This window comes from Oryctolagus cuniculus, chromosome 7 (genome assembly GCF_051225735.1).
Source record: "Oryctolagus cuniculus isolate XC-2025 breed Fujian yellow rabbit chromosome 7, ASM5122573v1, whole genome shotgun sequence".
In the NCBI taxonomy this organism is placed as follows: Eukaryota; Metazoa; Chordata; class Mammalia; order Lagomorpha; family Leporidae; genus Oryctolagus; species Oryctolagus cuniculus.
In genome coordinates this window covers 11,246,952-11,266,735 of record NC_142873.1, presented here as the reverse complement: position 1 = coordinate 11,266,735, position 19,784 = coordinate 11,246,952, and the positions used below count along the sequence as shown (strand labels likewise).

Below are 19,784 nucleotides of genomic sequence, written 5' to 3'. Positions count from 1 at the left end.
CAGAACAAACCCCAAACTGCATTCAACCAGGACAGGAAATCCAGGCAGGGACAGGAACCCGGTTCTACATTCAGAAACGCCTATTCTTAGAAAAGGACCTGAAAGACAGCGAGAGATTAAAGCGCCTGGACCCGCCGCGGCTGGGCTGCCCCCGCCAGGCTCTGCCCCCGGGGGAGGAGGGAGCAGCCAGAAACTCGTGAGAGGCCGTTATCTAAGGCAGTGCACACCGCAGGTCAGAGCCTCTTGCTTCCCTCGCCCTAGATCTCGGGTTCTGGCTGCGATTGCTGTTTCAAAGACAATGCAGGGAGGGAGGGAGCAGGAGAGGCTGTAGCTCCACTCCCAGGGTCCACCCACACAGGTGGCTTCTGGCCCTGGCCTCGCCCGTCACTGCTGCTGGACTCCCAGAGAGCGCTCCGGGAGGCGAGCGACAGTGCTCACCCCTGCCACCAGATGCCGAGGGGACGTGTAGTGCCTGAGACGGAAGCACATCCAGACTCCGGCGTGAGAGGGAATTCTAATTACGCAGCCCCAGCCAGGCCTGCAGCCTGGTGACATCAGTCCCTGCAGTGTCCCCACACACCCTGCAGGGCTCCCTCCCTAGGCGGCTGGGTCAGGGGCTCTGTTAGGAGGTCCAGGACCTACCTCTCCCTCCCTGCCCCCCACCCCGACACATCCGGGACACAGCTCGGAGGGATTTGCAGAGGGGTGCCTGCCCCTCACCCACCGTGATTTTCCCACTTCTGATACTGCCAACCCACTGCCCTCTCCCACCCACAGCAAGAGGCCCGGGCCTCCACCCTAAAATGCTAAGAACCTCCGGGCACCTAGAGGAGACCAGGCTGTTCTATTTCATTCTGACTGGGTTACAAAATCTGCTCTGGAGGCCAACTTTGGAAGGGGAAAGAGACAGATGGTACCGGCTGTGGATGGACAGTGCGGAGGCAAGGCCAGCCAAGCCGCCTGCACCAGTACCCCTATCTCTGCTGGCCTGACAGCGCGTGACGGATCACCCCGTGTGGTGAGGGCATCGTCTGTCTGAGCCAGTCTTCTCCCGGGCTCAGGCGTCGTGAACGTCAGCTCAGGCTGTGGAGAGGCCATGAGGCTCAGGACGGGCAGGTAGGCACAGTGCTCACCGAGAGCTCGTAAGCTTCTGGAGACGAGAGGGCCCTGGCATCTCCATCATTCACACCAGCACTGGCTGAACTTCCCAGCGGGGCGCGGAAGACCACAATCTCTGGATATCCAGAGGATCCCAACCACAACACAAGCTCCTATTACTTTTCTCAGCCCAAAGGCAGTAGACAACGCATGGTTTGAAGTTACCCAGGCCGGCCACACAACGGCCCAGTGGTTTGGAAGCTTTCCATACTCACTCCGGAGCCGATCCATCACTCGACCGACCGGCACAGGCTGAACCCCGGGAAAACACAGTCGCCATGCAGACCAGAGGAAGTCGGCAGTGAAATCCTGGCAGAGGCCAAGAAGGAAGGGACACAAAAGCAAGGCCCCATCAAGGGAGGCACTCACTTGAAGCATTCTGGAACGTTCACCCAGAGTGCCAGGTACACGGGATTCTCCCCCTCAGAGTGGGAAGACTGGCGCTCTGGCCTCAGGACCGCATGGCAACTGGGGTCTTAGACTACAGCATGCGTCCCTAAACGATGTGGCGATGCTGGCCTGTGCGATGCCTTTACGCTGTGAATTCTGAGCTAATTATGTTAGCAAACACACATCAGGTTTCTTCTACTGCATTCATTGCAGAACCTGGGGACTCACCACTGAACCGCTTCTGTGTGCAGGTCCCAGTGCCTTGGGTGTATGTGTGTGTGGGGAGGGAGGGAAGAGCTGGCCTTCTGTTCAGCCCACATTCCACGCTGGTGCAGCACAAGGCATTACGGGACACAGGTGCCTGGGGATGCCCACTCACATGGACAAGGAACAGGTGCCTTACTGAAGAGAGGGATTCTTGGAGCCCATGAAAATGATAAGCAGGGCTCCTCAAGCTCCTCCCCACCCCCCAGTGTTCTTGACCTGTCCACACCGGGCCTCACGTCTGCACTGTCTTCTGTAAAGACTGTTCAAAGCAGGGGCCACTCTTCTGAAACTGGCTCTGCTTTCAACTCCTCCCCTATGCAAAGTCGGGGTCTCCCCCAAGAGAACCACTGTGTCCCACATCAGGAGGTGGCCAAAGAGTTGGGTATAAGTTCTGAATTTTTTTTTTAAAGAATAAGAAAACTAACACTCTTAGTAACTTCCTTGGTTTCAATTTCCTAATTGCACAGATTTACTTAAACTCTCTGGAGAACAGGAAATGGTACCAAATTCAGGAAATCTACCAGAATTTATGTTGTTTGTTTTTAAAGCCCAGGAGTTACTGTTTGGGAAATGGGCTGTCAGCATTATGCATTCCTCTTTCATTAATTTAAGCTGTGATAGCATCGACCTCCACGAGGTTTATCCTGAGCGGCGTGTTAATCACCCTGTGTTTTTGTCCTCAGACAATTTCCTGAAGTGGAACAATGTCTTCAAAATAAGGATATTTGGCAAATTATGCTTTTGGATGAAGAAAGCATTTCTGAGCTGGTTTCCATAGATACAAAGTTAAAGAAAAGCTTCAGAAAAAAATAGCAGATAAAGTCTCGAATGTTAACGCCTGCAGGTGTGAACAGCCACTCTCCACCAGAAGACAAACGCAAACGGAGAGGCGAGTCTCAGAAAAGTTCACATGGTAGCCATCCGCTTCATTTATTTGTACTGTATTTGAAAGGCAGAGAAACAAAGTGAGAAAGAGACAGAGATCTTCCACCTGCTGGTTCACTCCCTAAACACTCCCACTAGCTGAGACTGGGCCAGGCCAAAGCCAGGAGTCTGAACCCCAAACCTGAGTGGCAAGGATTCAAGTTCTTGCGCCATCACCAGCTGCCTTCCAGGTCCTACACCAGCAGGAAGCTGGATCAGAAGCTGGGACGTTCTTAACCTACACTAAAATGTGAAGGATGTGCATGGATGTCAAAAACGTGTTACACCAAAACAAACATCATTTCATTCCGTCTTCCATGAACTCTGAAGTCCCTATGCCGAGTATATTCCATAAAGGAACAGGACCAAAAGTGAGAAAAGGAACCACGCAGCTTTAACAGGATGGCTGAGCCATGCTGTGCGTGTCTGTGTCACACACCTAATTTTTTTTTTTGACAGGCAGAGTGGACAGTGAGAGAGAGACAGAGAGAAAGGTCTTCCTTTGCCGTTGGTTCACCCTCCAATGGCTGCCGCGGCCGGCACACCGCGCTGATCCGATGGCAGGAGCCAGGTGCTTCTCCTGGTCTCCCATGGGGTGCAGGACCCAAGCACTTGGGCCATCCTCCACTGCACTCCTGGGCCATAGCAGAGAGCTGGCCTGGAAGAGGGGCAACCAGGACAGAATCCGGCGCCCCGACCGGGACTAGAACCTGGTGTGCTGGCCCAGCAGGCAGAGGATTAGCCTAGTGAGCCGCGGCGCTGGCCACACCTAATGTTCTAAAAAGATGTGCATTAGAGGCACGACCTGAAAGGCAAGCAAGACTTTTAGCTGCACTGGGCTAAAACTGTGGTCTCTGATGAAAGAGAAGGGAAACCCACGTACAGTTTTTGCACAACACGTGTTTTACATGAACTTTTTGAAGATCCCTCTTACTTTCATGTAGTTTAGAAAAACAAGGATGCATTGGCCCTTTAACAATCTCATTGTCTCAGGACCCCTCCTAAGGAAATTTATTGTGTCAACACTACAGGACAGATATAGTGTTTCTCAAATTCTGATGTGCATATGAATCAGCCTGGAAGCCTGTAACAGTGAATTTTGGTTTCTGCATTTCCAATGAGCTGGAGGCAGCTTCTGGCCTGCATGGCCCATGCTGAGAGGCAAAGGTGTGACACGGAGAGATCATTCTGAATCTAGAAACTTCAATCAGCGATTATTAAAGACCATATGATAAAGTGGATTCAACGAACTCTTTACAATCCATTTTCTAATTTTTCTACTTCATTTTCGAAATTTTTTCTTGTCCCAAGTAACCAACGGCATGCTTATTTGATTTTAAATTGCACAGGAAAAAAAATCACTCATCATCTAATTTTTACAATCAGAGGCCAGCGCTGTGGCATAAGTGGGTAAAGCCACACTCCCCAAATGACCACGACAGCCAGATCTGAGCTGATCCAAAGCCAAGAGCCAGGAGCTTCCTCTGGGTCACCCATGGGGGTCCAGGGGCCCAAGCACTTGGGCCATCTTCCACTGCTTTCCCAGGCCATAGCAGAGAGCTGGATCGGAAGAGGAGTAGCCGGAACTCGAACCAGCACCCAAATGGGATGCCGGCGCTTCAGGCCAGGGCTTTAACACGCTGTGCCACGGCGCTGGCCCCTGCTATGCTCATCTTATGAGGCAGTGCTGCCAAGCACAGGTGCTGCAGTGTGTTAATAATTGCTATTAAAAAGGCGTCAGGTCTGGGCCAGCACGGCCGCTCAGCAGACTACGTGAGGTTAAGCCGCCGCTTGTGTCCAAGACCCCATATTGGAGTGCCGGTTTGAGTCAGTGCTCTGCTTCTGACCCAGCGTCTTGCTATTGCATGAGAGGCAGCAGATAATGGCCCAAGCACCTATGCCCCTGCCACCCATGTGGGAGACCCAAATGGAGGTCCAGGCTACTGCCTTCAAGCTGGCCCAGCCCTGGCTACTGTGGCCATTTGGGGAGTGAAGCAGAACATAGAAGACAGTGCACTTGCTCGCTCGCTCTCCTCCCCACCTCCCATTTCTCTCTGTCACTTCGCCTTTCAAACAAATGTCTTCTTTTTAAAAAAGTGTGGAGTCAAATACATTGGAAACACATGAGCTGAAATGTAATTGGAATTTTTTTTTCTTTGCAGGATTTCCCAAAAACCTACAAGCCTCCAAAAGTCCATGGTATCTCCGAAAGAATCCTACAGGCAACGTTTGTCAATCCACAGACCATGGAAGCTTCTACCACACAGCATCTCCCTTGGAGCCAGTAAACCAGACTACGGAATCAAGTAGGAAGAACATGATCATGACCCTTATCTTCCTTGTGGTGCCCAATCTTATGCTCCCCGAGGGCTTGTTAAAACACAAACTGCGGGGCCCACGCGGTGGTGCAGCAGGTTAACCACAGTGCCAGCATCCCCATGGGCACTGGGTTGAGTCCTGGCTGCTCCACTTCCTATCCATCTCCCTGCTAATGTGCCTGGAAAGGCAGTAGAGGACGGCCAAGTGCTTGGAAACCTGCACCCATGTGGGAGACCCAGATGAGGCTCCTGGCTTCAGCCTGGCCAGCCCTGACTGCTGCAGCCATTTGAACCTCCTTCCCTCCTTCTCTCTCTCTCTGCCTTTCAAATAGATAAGAAACAAACAAACAAAGCAGTACAGATTGCTGGGCCCACAACATGAGTTCCCGACTCAGTGGGTCTGGAGGGCCTGAGAACCCGCATTGCTGAGAGTTCCCAGGTGATGGTGAGGACCCCGCGCTCTGCACCCCCCCAACACAGCCAGGCAGGTAGGAGCCCCACAGGAGCTGCAGCCCCCCATCCCCGTGGGCCCCTCTCAGAAGCACAAAGGCACTGTGTATGTTAAAGACCCTGGAGGTTCCCCTTGGTATGACCATCCTGTCAGCTTGGCGCCTTCCAGTGCTAGTCTATTTTTGTTATTTTAACATCTTTTTAACCATGAAATCTTTGTGCGTGACCACAGGAAGAGTAACAACCCACTTGCTGAGACCACACAGGGAAAATACCGGTTTCCTCCTGAAAGGGACCATTTCCTTTCCGATCTCTCGTGTTTTAATGCAGACCATGCTCAAACCCTTCCCTGCCGCGGGTACCACCAAGCCCACAAGGCGTGGCGTGGTGCCTTCCACCTGTCTTAGAGCTTGATTTTTTTTATTTGATTTTTTTTAATTATTATTCTTTTTTTCTTGTGCTTTTTTTTTAAAAAATATTTTATTTATTTATTTGACAGGTAGAGTTACAGACAGTGAGAGAGAGAGAGACAGAGAGAAAGGTCTTCCTTCCGTTGGCTCAGCCCCCAAATGGCCACTACGGCCAATCTGAAGCCAGGAGCCAGGTGCTCCTTCCTGGTCTCCCATGCAGGTGCAGGGCCCAAACACTTGGGCCATCTTCCACTGCCCTCCCGGGCCACAGCAGAGAGCTGGCCTGGAAGAGGAGCAGCCAGGACTAGAACCTGGCGCTCACATGGGATGCCGGCGCCGCAGGCAGAGTATTAACCAAGTGAGCCATGGCGCCGGCCCCAGCTTGATTTTCCTAATATCAGCAGACAGAAGGCCCCTGTCACGTGGGCTCCCCTGTCCAGAACATGATTAATGGGCCAATCTGAAGTGTGAGACCAGCTTACCTTCTGCGGGTACAGGGGATTCCTGCTCTATCTCCCTATGCTCCAAGGTCTTGTTCTTTCATATCCCCCCACATCCCAAGCCTGGGAGGCAGGAATCCAGGAAAGGAAGAGATTGGTCCACAATGGCAGTTTATCACCCCCAAACCTCCCAGCAAAGGGAAGAACCAGCCCTACAACACCAGCCACTTGTGTTCTATGGGTGTAAGCCACACGGCTGTGCTCTGCACATGAACCCAAGGGAGGGTCTCAGGGCTGGAAGAGCCCCCAGACAGGAGGGCACCACACGGCCCCCAGAACTGCAAAGCACCTCACGGTGGGTTCTACAGCACCCGGACAGGGAAGTCACTCGCCACCAAGGAGGCCAATGCATGCCGAACAGCTCCGAGTTCTCCAGGATTGAGTTAATCTCCCGGAAGTGTTCTCTGAGGACTGCGCATCTCCCTGAGGCAAGGAGATTGTGTGAGAACTGAACACAAACCTTCAGGGTAAAACAGGACAGCCCCTCCTGCCCTCACTGTCGCCTCCCACTGGGGCTGCACCCCATCACGCCGCCTGGAGGTGAGCAAGACACACAGACCGACCTCGGAAGTTCCCAGCCCTGGAAGGATTGCACCATCCACGGCTAGCAAGCTGTGGTCCCTGAGCCAGTTCCCGTCACCACACCTTGTTACAAATGCAGTCCAACTGGAAGACAGCCACGCCCACTTCCTCGCTTATCGTCTACGGCCATTTTTGTCCTACGTTAGCGGGGTTCAATAGCTGGGACAGAGGCGTTCTCATCTGAAAAGTCTAAAATACTTGCACAACAACTTAGCTGACCCTTGATTAATGAGGAGAACAGTTGCTCATTGTATTGAAAAGAGGTTAGAATGAGGTTGGCATTGTGGCATAGCGGGTTAAACCGCTGTCTGTGACACCGGCATCCAATATGGGTGGCTGGGTCAAGTCCCAGCTGCTCCACTTCCAATCCAGCTCCCTGCTATGGCCTGGGAAAGCATTGGAAGATGGCCCAAGTCCTTGGGCCCCTGCACCCACATGGGAGACCCAGAAGAAGCTCCTGGCTCCTGGCTTCTAGCTTTCGCCTGGCTCTGCCCTGTGTACTGCGGCCATCTGGGGACTGAAGCAGCACATGGAAGATCCCTCTCTCTCTGTCTCTCCAATTCTCTCTGTAACTCTGCCTTTCAAATAATGTAAAAATAAATCTTTAAAAATAAAGGAAGAAAGCAAAGAGATTAGAAAAAGAGGCTTAGAAACATGGGCAGGAACCAAGGCATGTACTGTCAGAACATGGGCATGGCCACACCCCCACCACCGTCAGACAGGATGCAGGATGCAGCTGCCCCCACCCGGGCTCCCGGCTGCAGGTCCCACATCCTCGTGGGGCCCTTCCTCCTCACTGTACACGCTCAGAGCCTGTATCAAGCACAGGCCTGCATTTGCTTCCATCACACAGCTTCATGTCCCCCAGTTCACACCCCCAAACCTGGACTCTGCTGTCCATCACACTGCCAACTCTGATTTTACACTCAAAAATAAATTTTTTATTTATTTTTTATTAATTTGAAAGGTAGAGTTACAGAGAGACAGCTCTTTCATCTGCTGGTTCACTCCTCAAATGGCTGCAACAGCTGGGACTTGGCCATGTTGAAGCCAGGAGCCGGGAGCTTCATCCAGGTCTCCCACATGGGTGCAGGGGCCCAAGGACTTGGGCCATCTTCCGCTGCTTCCCCAGGTGCATTATCAGGGAACTGGATAGGAAATAGCAGCCAGGACTCGAACTGGAGCCCAAACAGGATGCAGGCATTGTAGGCAGCGGCTTAGCCCACTATGCCATGACGCCGGCCCCCAAAATAAACCCTTTTCTTGTCAAACTCGCAGCTGAGCCACTTCTCCGGCAGCTGAACTCCTGTATCCTGCAGGACTTTTACCTCTGGCCACCTGACACCAAGCGCAAGACTCCACTCCCATCCCTGGCGATTTCTAAGGTGTGCCTGACTCAGAGCCCAAGTCTAGGGCACGCTGGCTTCTAGCTGTGCAATGGCAGCTTCCTCTACCCCTCCAGCCGCGGCCGGCCGTGTGCACCTGTAACAAACACATCCTTTACCTCCACATCTAAATCACCCTGGCAAGGGGGGAACAAAGGCAGGAAAGGAAGGGCTGGACCTCCTCCCCCATCCCTCCACCCCAAAATGCACAGCTTCCCTTTGTTGCTCTTCTCTGAAGACCACAGGGCTTAGAGGACCCGGAAGAAACCCCACCTGGGGAGGTGGAGAGAGCTCTTGACCAGCAATGAAAAGCTGGGTTTGCCTGAAACACGCGGGGCGACTTTTCATATAAAACCCTCGGAAATTAAGAAAATCGCACGGGATAAAAGAACAGCGGCTACACCACCAGCCAGCAATACCGCCCCTAGCAAGGTTTTGGTTTTCAGTCCTTTTTCTTCCCGTATCTCACAGCCCAGGATCACTGTGTGGACAGATTCACCACACACACCTTTGACTTGGGACACTGTGAACACCGCCCTGTTCTTTATGTCTTTCATCAACATGAATTTTTATCCCTGCCTAATAATTATTTCTATGTGTGCACACCACCAATTTAACCAATTCCCTCTTGAAGTAATAACTTTACATTATTTCCAATGTTTCTCAGTAAAAATAATTCTGGATCCAGCTATCTTGACTGTCCAAGTTCTTGGAGATATCTGATTTTTCCCCAAGGGTAAATTCCTATGAAAAGAATTCCAGGTATTTTAAAGGTATACTCACATGTTGGAGACTCACTGCTAAACTGCCCCCTCACCAAGGAGTGAGCCTTGAACCCTAAGCTTCTGAGTTGTTTAATAGACTGACTCATAAACTCCAATGCATGCAGGATACAGACACTGCCTGCGACGCTGGCATCCCATATGGACACCAGTTTGTGTCCCAGCTGCTCCACTTCCAATCCAGCTCCCTGCTAATGCACCTGGGACAGCAGTAGAAGGTAGGCCAAGTGCTTGGGCCCCTGCAGCCACATGGGAGACCTTGGTGAAGCCCCTGTTCCTGGCTTCAGCCTGACCCAGTCCTGGTTGTTGTGGCCCTCTGGGGAGTGAACCAGCAGGTGGAAGATCTATTCCCCGCCCCCTCCCCACTCTCTTTCCCTGCTCTCCTTCTCTCTGACTTTGAAATAAATAAATGAATCATATAACAAATCCATATATAAACAAATAAGAGGAAATAAGCCCACAAGGCCCTGGTGACAAAATGAAGCTTCCAGACAAAGAAGATTTTTTATTTCCTAAGTAAATTCAATGCCACATGCTGGCCCACCAGGGCAGACTAAACACCCTGAGGCCCGTGTGTGTGCAGCAGGTGAAGCACTGGCACGTGACTGGGCTTTGTTCAGCACCCGGTACAGTGCTGCGAGCCACTAGGTGCACATGAACTGGAATTCCACCCCGCGGGCACCTTCGAGGTCTCAGACAAGTTAGGCTCTGAGGAGAGGACTTTCTTTAAAGGACGATAAATGGGCCAGCGCCGCGGCTCACTAGGCTAATCCTCTGCCTGTGGAGCCGGCACCACAAGGTTCTAGTCCCGGTTGGGGTGCCAAATTCTGTCCCAGTTCCCCTCTTCCAGTCCAGCTCTCTGCTGTGGCCCGGGAGGGCAGTGGAGGATGGCCCAAGTGCTTGGCCCTGCACCTGCATGGGAGACCAGGAGGAAGCACCTGGCTGCTGGCTTCAGATCAGCGCGGTGCACTGGCCGTGGCAGCCATTTGGGGGGGTGAACCAACAGAAGGAAGACCTTTCTCTCTGTCTCTCTCTCAACGTCTAACTCTGCCTGTCAAAAATTAATTAATTAATTAATTAATTAAAAAAATTTAAAACAAAAAAAAGATGATAAAGGGAGAGGCTCAAGCCAAGCCTGAAAAAGCCATTCTCTCTGCAGAGAAAAGACAAGCACAAGTCCTGCACACAGCCCATTCCCCAAAGCCACGAAGGAAAGAAGAATTGCAAAGCTCAAACCCATAACAACACCCTACTGGGAATACTTCTTGGGGCTTCCGGCTCCCGGGGCTTCCAGGACTCACCAGGAACTGTGTCTGGTTTGCGGGGAGCTGAGGGAAGGTGTGACCAGGTTTCCACTGGATGACTCCCTCCGGGGTCCCGAGGTAGCCCCAGAAACACAGGTGTCCAGGGTGCTCCTACTGAGCCCACGCAGGTACTCACTACACAGCAACTAGAAACCTCAGTTGCCCCGAGCGAGCGGTGTGCACGCCGCATGCCCTCTCTCCCCACGCCCGCCCCTGCCCACGCCCCGGCCCCCACCACTCAGGCTAAGGGCAGTTTCCACTCTTGACTGTTAGCTTTTCTAAGATTTCATTTTTTAAAAAATTCTACCTTTTTTTTTTTCATCGGCTTTAACTTCCTCTTCCATTTCGCACCATGTTTTTTTTTTTTCCATATTGTAAAATACTTCACAGAAATCCCTCAATTTGATGAAAAATACTATGATTCCATGTGGGAAAAAAAACCAGCTCTGTTCTTTAAAAATAAGGAAGGAAAGACAGAAATAATTGCTTTTCGTATTCAGATCTCTTCTACTCGCAATCAGAACACACACACATATATTTTGAGGGGTGAGTGATCGGCACAACAGTTAGGTCACCACTTGGGATGTCCAGAAAGGGCTCCTGGCCTTGCCCTGGTCCAGCCCTGCTGTTGCAGGCATTTAGGGAGTGAACCAGCAGGCAGAAGATCTCTCTCCCTCTCTCTCTGCCTTTCAAATAAAATGAAAATAAATAAAAAATTTAAATACGTATTTTGACAGGATGAAGTAAGATTCTTTCCAGAGAAAGTAAACTAATAAAAGTGCTGTTTATGAGGGCAGCCTCTGTCTGTGAGGCTGGTACCCCGTATGGGTGCCGGTTCAAGCCCCAGCCGCTCTTCTTCCCATCCAGCTCCCTGCTAACGTACCTGGGAAGGCAGCGGAGAATCCCCCAAGCTCTTGGGCCCCCTGCCACCCTCATCCAGGCTCCTAGCTTCGGTCTGGCCCAGCCCCAACTACTGCAGCCATTTGGGGAGTGAACCAGCAGATGGAAGACCTAACTCACTCTCTCTCTCTCTCTCTCTCTCTCTGCCTTTCAGATAAAAAAATAAACAAATCATTTTTTAAAGTTGCTGTTTAACGTGTCCCTTTAAGTGGGACGGGAGCAACCATGAGCGTGAAAAATCATTTCCCAGCCTCTGAGTCCCTGGGAGTGTTTCTCCAGCCGTATGAAATCACACAAAGTCGCAAAGAATCTTCCATGAGAGACACAACAGTTGTGAATTTTTCTCAAGCCACAAGGCTGCAAACCATGGGTCAGGGGTTGGGAGCAGCTGGAAATGCAGGATTAATTTTCCTGCTTCCTCGGAGTCTCTCTGCACCTCCCAGACCCAAGTCACTCCCTGTTCCGGAATTCCTCCCTCTTCTTTGGATGGTCTTTTCTCTCCTCCCCGTCCTCACTTCCAGATCTGAAGGGGCAGTGGAGTGAGTGATGTGGTCCTCGGTGGGTGGAGCGGTGCAACCTCCATTGCAAGTGTCACCCCCTCCTGTATCCCGAGCCAGACCACTGGGGTTTTCTGCTTTCATTTCCATGGGGTGGGGGTGGGGTAGTAGTGTTCTACTGAGGTGTGAATCTCCATATTCCATCAGTTTACATAGAAATTGAGAGGTAAGCCAAAACCTGCAAACCACAGAAGCCCTTTGCTGCCTCCATTCTTCTAAGCCTTGCTCACCTTGTAGCTCAGAGGATGAGCCCCAGTCCCAGGACGCAGGGTCAGGTGCCACTCCCCACTGGACACACTTCTACAGACACCCCACATGCACTGCTCAAGAAAACCAAGTCTCATTGCAGGCGATTCTAACTGCAGAGCGTCACCTGGGGCGTCTGCAGAGAGCAGCCCCTCCCCCACCACTCCACCCACACATTTCCAGCCGGCATCACGCCTCAAGGGTCAAGGGAAGGTCAAGGAAAGGCACCGTGCAGTGGGTTCTCTGGGTAGAACAATCGCACACAGCTAAGTGAAAAAACCCCGTGAAAACCTTGGAAATGGGAAACCCACAAAGATAACAACAAGACCAGTGGCTCCCAAGGGTTTCCAGAGATTTGAATGGGCAAACATGGATGCAGTGGAACAATTCTGTGTGTTAATGTCACTGTGGATACAGGATGCTGTGTGTTTATCAGAACCCACTGGGCTTTGCAGCACCAAGAGGAGCCTTCACACATGCAAATTTAACAACAACAACAAAAAAAAAAAAATCAAGGAGGCCAGGGATCCTGGGAGGGAACAGAGACTGTGACAAAGTATCCAACAACGGTGATGTGAGGCCATCTCACCCAGAGTGGACAGGGAAGGAAAGGTGCTTGCTGGCCTGGGTCCCTTCAGGAAGGGGCAGAGCCTGGAAACTCAAGGCACAAGAAACTGCGGATGTGGAAGCCCTAAGCTGTAGCTGAGGAAGTCCCATCCCACGGAGTATGGACTCCGAGCATTTGACACCTGCGCACTGGAATTGAACAATGAAGTGAATGCAGATAGAAGCAGCCGGGTTTCCCAGTGTTGGAGTGGGAGGTCACAGATCAGCAGGGGGAGGAGACCAGCGGGATCTACGCAGGGCTGCATTAGAGCAGCCGACACCAGGCAGACGTCATGTGGGGGCCAGCGCTGTGGCACAAAAGCTTAGTTCTCCGCCTGCAGTGCTGACATCCCACGCAGGTGCCAGTTCGAGTCTCGGCTGCTCCATTTCCAATTCAGCTCCCTGATAATGCACCTGGGAAAGCAGCAGGAGATGGCCCAAGTGCTTGGGCCCCTGTACATGCATGAGAGACCCAGAGGAAGCTCCTGGCTCCTGACTTCAGCCTGGCACAGCCCTGGCCATTGCAGCCATTTGGGGAGCGAATCAGTGGATAGAAGATGGATCTCTCTCTCCTTCTCTCTATATATCTCTGCCTTTCAAATCAATCTAAAGAAAAAAGAGAAGTCACGTTTGGTTTAACATAGATGTAGGTGGCTGCATACAGGAATGCTCATAATATGCACATATTCACAGATTAATATACGTACTCCCTTGCTCTGTCAGCTGACACGACCTAGAAGCAGTGACATCCCAGTAGCAATGAGCACAACTTGTACCTCGGTCTTGGTTTCTAACACTGCTCTCCAATGAAAGGAACTATGGCTAATTCTAAGATTGAGGCTGGAATACACGGATGAGCCTACAGCATCGTGTGGTACCAGAAGGTAAAACGTTAAAAGAAAAACAACACATAGCTACGGGAGTATTCAAAGGGAAACTTTGTGTAACACAGGAGCTCTCAGGGACCAACTGGAACCATCTGAGCAACATGACAAAGTAATATTGGATCACAATATGAAATAAGTGACTGAATTAATAAATTCATAAGTGGGGAGAAGGCAAATCGACATAGAAGAATTTCAAATGTAGGCAGATTCTCTGCCCTCAAGTGCAGCTCAATGCCCCACTACTGAGGTGTGGATTACACACAGCGACTCCTTCCATAGGGTAGTGTGGAGAGGGGAGGAGAGACCGCAACCTGTAGTGGAGAAACAGCCCAGTGCCCAGGCCAGTGCCAACAGCGATAGGTCAGTGAACAGATTATGGGATGAGAACAGCCTTCACCCGTGGCCTCCCTCCCCAAAATCATAGCCCAGTCTAATCATAAAAAAACAACGGACAGGGGCTGGTGCTGTGGCATAGCAGGTGGGGCAGCCACCTGCAGTGCAGGCATCCCATATGGGCGCCGGTTCGAGTCCCAGCTACTCCACTTCTGATCCAGCTCTCTGCTATGGCCTGAGAAAGCAATGAAAGATGGCCCAAGTCCTTGGGCCTCTGCACTAGCATGGGAGACACGAAAGCAGTTCCAGGCTCCTGGCTTCAGATCAGCCCAGCTCCAGCCATTGAGACCATCTGGGAAGTGAACCAGAGGATAAAAGATCTCTCTCTCTCTTTCTCTCTCTCTCTATCTCTCCCTGCTTCTGCCTCTCTGCAATTCTGCCTTTCAAATAAATAATCATGTTTTTAAAATGACATTAGGTAAAAACTAAAGAACTTTTCCTTTAAAGACTGGAATTCAATTATCAGTACTGTATCCACGTCCATTGTTTGTTCATTAATTATAACAAATTCTGAACTAACATAAGATGTTAAGAGGGGAAACACTGTGAAGTATGTGAGAACTCGCTATTCTATATTCAGTGTTTCTGTAAGCCTAAAATGGCTCTAAAATGCAGTTTTATATATATTTGAGTTATATATAATATAATATATGTGGTATATATAATATGTATATACTCTATATATTATATGTATAGAGAATAGCCCCACAACAGAATATATGAATCTATCAAAAATGCTGGTTAATATTTCTTAACATAGCAATAGGTTTGTGTCACATTGAGTTTTTAAAAGATAGAAATATGAAAGACATGAAAAGAAGCACCAAAATTCACCAGCCTTCATCTGCATTGGGTCACAGGAAGGTACTGGCCTTTGATTTTCTTCCTCTTGATTCTCTGTGTTTCAAATGTTCAAGGAACATCCTATCTCCTTTCTATATAACAAATTCTACACATTATCAATTATTAGTTGCTTAAAAAAATCCTTCAGGGCCAGTGTTTTGTCACAGCCACTACCTGCAATGCTGGCATCCCACATGGGTGCCGGTTCAAGACCCCGCTGCTCCACTTCCAATCCAGCTCCCTGCTAAAGGCCTTGGGAAAGCAGTAGAAGATGGTTTAATTCCTTGGGCCCCTGCATCCACATGGGAAACCTGGAAGAAGCTCCTGGTTCCTAGTTCCAACCAATGCAGCCATTTGGAGAGTGAACCAGCACGTAGAAGATCTGTGTGTGTGTGCGCATGCATGTGTGTGTGTGTGCGTGTATCTCCCTCCCTCTGTAAATTTGCCCTTCGAATAAATAAATAAATCTGTTTTTGAAAAGTCATCGGTAACATTGATTTTTTAAAAAAAGATTTATTTATTTATTTGAAAGAATTACAGGGAGAAAAGGAAAGGCAGAGAGAGAGAGAGGTCTTCCATCCGCTGCCTCACTCCCCAGTTGGCTGCAATGGCCAGAGCTGTGCAGATCTGAAGCCAGGAGCTTCTTCCGGGTCTCCCACGCAGGTGCAATGCCCCAAGGACTTGAACCATCTTCCACTGCTTTCCCAGGCCACAGCAGAGAGCTGGATTGGAAGTGGAGCAGCCAGGACTCTAACCAGCACCCATATGGGATGCCGGCACTGCAGGCAGCGGCTCTACCCACTATGGCACAGCGCCAGCCCCAACAGTGATACTTAAAGAGCGTGATTCTGAAGGCCCACTCACTGCAAGTCCACACAGCCCATGAAGACCACAAATGCCTGAGCTATCCTGAACACACCCAGCACTCTGTAGCACGGAAACATGAACTGGACAGCACACGTGTAAACCTCACAAAGAATGAGCACATTAACACCTGCGGCTCAGCCGTGGCTGACTCTGGACCACAGCATAGGCCCTGGCCCTTCTCTTCCGTCCACGGAGGGCTTCCTTGCCTCATTACACCCTCCTTGGTATTCTGGCAGCTGTCTGCTCAGCTCTCTTGAAAAGACACCTATGCGTTCTCATTCATCAACAAGGAGGGTTAACCACGGAGGAAGAATCTGCGTAGATGGAGAAGATCCCGGAAGCAGCGAGGGGAGCCCAGCAGAGGGCCAGTGCCGCTGAGCCCCTGAACGAGCCTGGGGCTGGCAGGGGTGGTCCCTCAGAGGTTTGGGGAGCAATTAAACCTCTGTGGCCCACCAAGGAGAACTATCTCAGCTGCGGCCAGCTTTAGGTGTCCCTACGGGACATGACACAGCTGCACATCCCATAATAAGATGATGACTCCCATGTTTAAAGAGAATCATCATTTCAGTAGCAAAAACTTGCATGTCAGGAGGACAACTGGCACAGTGGTTTAGACGACACTGGGGATGTGTGCATCACACATCGGTTTGGGTCGCAGCTCCACTCTTGATTCCAGCTTCCTGCTAAGAAGCAGGTGATGACTTAAGCAGTCGAGTCCCTGCCATCCCTGTGGGAGACCCGTATAGAATGCTATGCTCCCAGCTTCAGCCTGCCCAGCCCTGACTGTAGCAGGCATCTGCAAAGGGAATGGTAGATCTCTGTGTGTGTTGAGTGAGTGAGTGTGTGTGTGTCTGTGTGTGTGTTTGTGTGTCTTTTTCTCTATGCCTTTCAAATAAATTTTTATAGTGTTGTGTGTAGCAATTTCCCTTCCTCCTCAATGCCTCTGAGAGCTCACAGGTTAATAAAGAAAAAACAAAAAAGAACAATGTGCATTCTCCAAACACATCGCCCATCAATGTACAAGCAGTTGTTTACTTGATTTCGCTTCCTTCCTTCCTTCAAGCTATTCAAACGATTTAGGAAACATTGATGAAAAGGAAACATAAAAGGACGCATTGCCCCACCTGGTTGAAAAGAAAATGGGAAAAGAAAAGACCTCACAAATGTAATATTCAGATTTGACTTCTGCCAGAAAAAATAAACCACCTCCCTGGCTAGGAAGTTCCTGGCAGTGCCTGGCTCAGAGATCTACCTGGACCTGCTTTCTCTCTTGGGCGCCGACCCTGAATGTGTCGGATGAGCGAAGGGGAACAAATTATGTGAAGACAAGGCAGTCGCCTACATTGTATCATTTTGATTTCCATTGTCCTACCTCTAAACAATGCTTGATGTACATTTTAAACACACGACAAGCAAGGAAGAATTTCAGTAGAGGGTGAATGAGGGTGTGGAGAGAACTGTAGCTGATCAAGCCAGCAATCCAAACGGGACCAAGAGGTGATTAGCACAGGCTGTTCTGTGTCTCAGTAATGCTGATGTTTAAACACAGCATCCTGACATTAGAAAGAACCTCTGATACCAGTGCCACTTCCCACTCCACTGTCCTCACAGCGCACCTTGCAGGGGCGTGGGGAGGAGTCCACTTATGTCCACACTCACCTTTCTGAATCATCTCTCCTGGCTCTCCTACTTCTGTAACCACCTCCCAATTCCTTTGCCGCCACATTTTTCCATTCATGTGCTTCTGAAATACTGATGTCTGCCAAACTGTCCCTGTGAACTCTAATCCGCTCCACGGCTTTAGCCAAGAACAGTTCCTAAATGCATTTCCACAAGCAGAGTCCATCATGTGCGACACTGCAGCCTGGATCACACAGGCCTTCCTCTAGGGTCTCGCGTGGAACGCCTTTCTCACTGCCCCCTCCCAGCCACGCGGATCCCACCTCCTCCCTCAATGCCTCTTGTCCTGACAGCCTCCTAGCTGTCTCCACAGCCTCAATCCATCTCCCTTCCCACAACACAGATGGACCATTTCCTCTCATGAAGACCCTCCAGGAAGACCCTCCAGGAAGGGGCCAGGCTCTTCTGTAAAAAGTCAAAGCTGCCCCATAGGGCAGCAAGGTCCTTCCCCCACTTTACTCACAGCCCCTAGTCCACTCCCCAGGGCGCCCTGAGGGTGCTTCCCTACACACCCCTCCACTTCCGCCCCAGGCCTGCCCTGCAGCCAGGCGGCTCTGCCTCCAGCTCTGGGCAGCTGCATCCCTGCGTCTTGTGCGTGCTGTTCCAGGGGCCTACAGGGCTTTTCTCCCCCACTGGACCACCAGGAGAGCTCCCACTCACCTTCAGCTCTCAGTTAAGGGGTCTTCTCCGGAAAGACCTCACTAACTCCATCTCTAAAAGGCATGGCTATAACTGCCCACCCTCTACTTACTCATAGCTGATTCAATGTTCAGTGACTCCAATTCTTACAAATGTGCCCTTGATAATTTTGAGAATTTTTTTTTTTGTAATTGTCACTTTGGGACCCAATTCTGTCACCTACGACAGACCCTACACATCTACCCTTCCCTTCTCTGGACCACCCCCCACCACTGCGGAAACCCAGCTTGCATACCTCACACCACCCTCACTGCCTTCACTACCATGTAAGTGCAGTGCCCCAACCCGAGACGTGGTCCAGACCGCACAGACCACAGCAAGACCGTCCTCAGCTTGATCTGGGCAAAGCAGCCTGTACAGGAAGCCCAGGAGTGACGTAGTCCAGTCACTCACCCCCTCGTGTTCCGACTGATCCTCACAGATAATCACCTCTCCAGGAGCTTCCAAATAAGTTCTACCTGCTTGTCACCCTTCCTTATGCAATTATTTTACCTTAGGGTATTTGTCTTATATTCTCTTCAATTCCATCCTAATGGCTTTACCCCAGCACTCTCGCGAGACTGCGAGACTGGCATCTGCGGACTTGCTTGGTAAACAGTTCCCAACAATGACATAAACATTTCCCTAAGTGATAAGTGTGGCTCATTATGCCTAAACTGCTTATGCAAACAACAGGGCTAGTGCTGAACACCTGCTTGCCTTTTGGGGGCCTGGAACCTTGGGGTGTGCCAGGCAGAGGCTGCCTACACGACCAGCACCCCAAAAAATACTGGCCACTGAGTCTAACGAGCTTCCCTGGCAGACAAAATTTCCCAGATCCTGTTATAGCTTATTGCTAGGTGCACCTTGGGTGACACCATTGAAGAGGGTTCCCTGACTTCACTCTCTGCGTCTTTCCCTTCCAGTCATTTTTCTTTCTACTCATTTCCTTTAATAAAGTGTATCCTGGAAGAGAGCTGCTTACAAATCTGTGTATCCTCCCAACCCACCACGCCTGTATGTAGTCTTGGGCTTCCAACACGGCTCTACATTCTGAGTCAACCAGAATTGGGATGACCAAGGCCACCAGGGCAGAGAAGATGCATAACATGGGTCTGTCCAGTCTGGTCTTAACTGGAGACAGGAGATATGCATCGAACCCCCAAATCCTGTCCCTAGGGGTTGAGGTTTGCCGGGATGGGCTCACAGGTAGGAGTGCCTATGCACAAGGCTAAGCAGCCCCCACAGCGTTGGAGAGAGCAGGGCAGAGGGCAGGAGCACCGTACTTCACCCCCCTTACCGAATGCTGGTGACAACAGACCTAAGTACCCACCACAGCTGCATTGTGGGCCAAAGGGACTGCCACACCTGGAAAATTCTAGAATGACCCTCTACTTATCTCCTGACAGCCACAAATCAGATTGGCCGGTTCTCTCTGCTTCTCCACTACCACCTCGAATCTGGGCCACTGTTCCAACGTGACGAGTCCTCCCGCCTCCATCCACACTCCTGCACAAGCTGCTCATGGCACAGCCTGAATAATCTTTATAAGACACAAGAGGGATTCCACCGCTCCTGAGCCTAGACGCCTTCAATGGAATCCCAGTCCAAAGACAGCCTCGAGACTGGTGCCCCCCCCAGCCACTCCCCCTCCCCA

General features: G+C 50.8%; 1 protein-coding gene across 2 annotated transcripts in view; it reads right to left on the bottom strand.

Annotated features, from left to right (window-relative positions):
• The window catches only part of PTPRN2 (protein tyrosine phosphatase receptor type N2), a 1,109,078-nt gene that overhangs the window by 1,012,072 nt on the left and 77,222 nt on the right, over window positions 1-19,784 (bottom strand). The window lies entirely within an intron of this gene.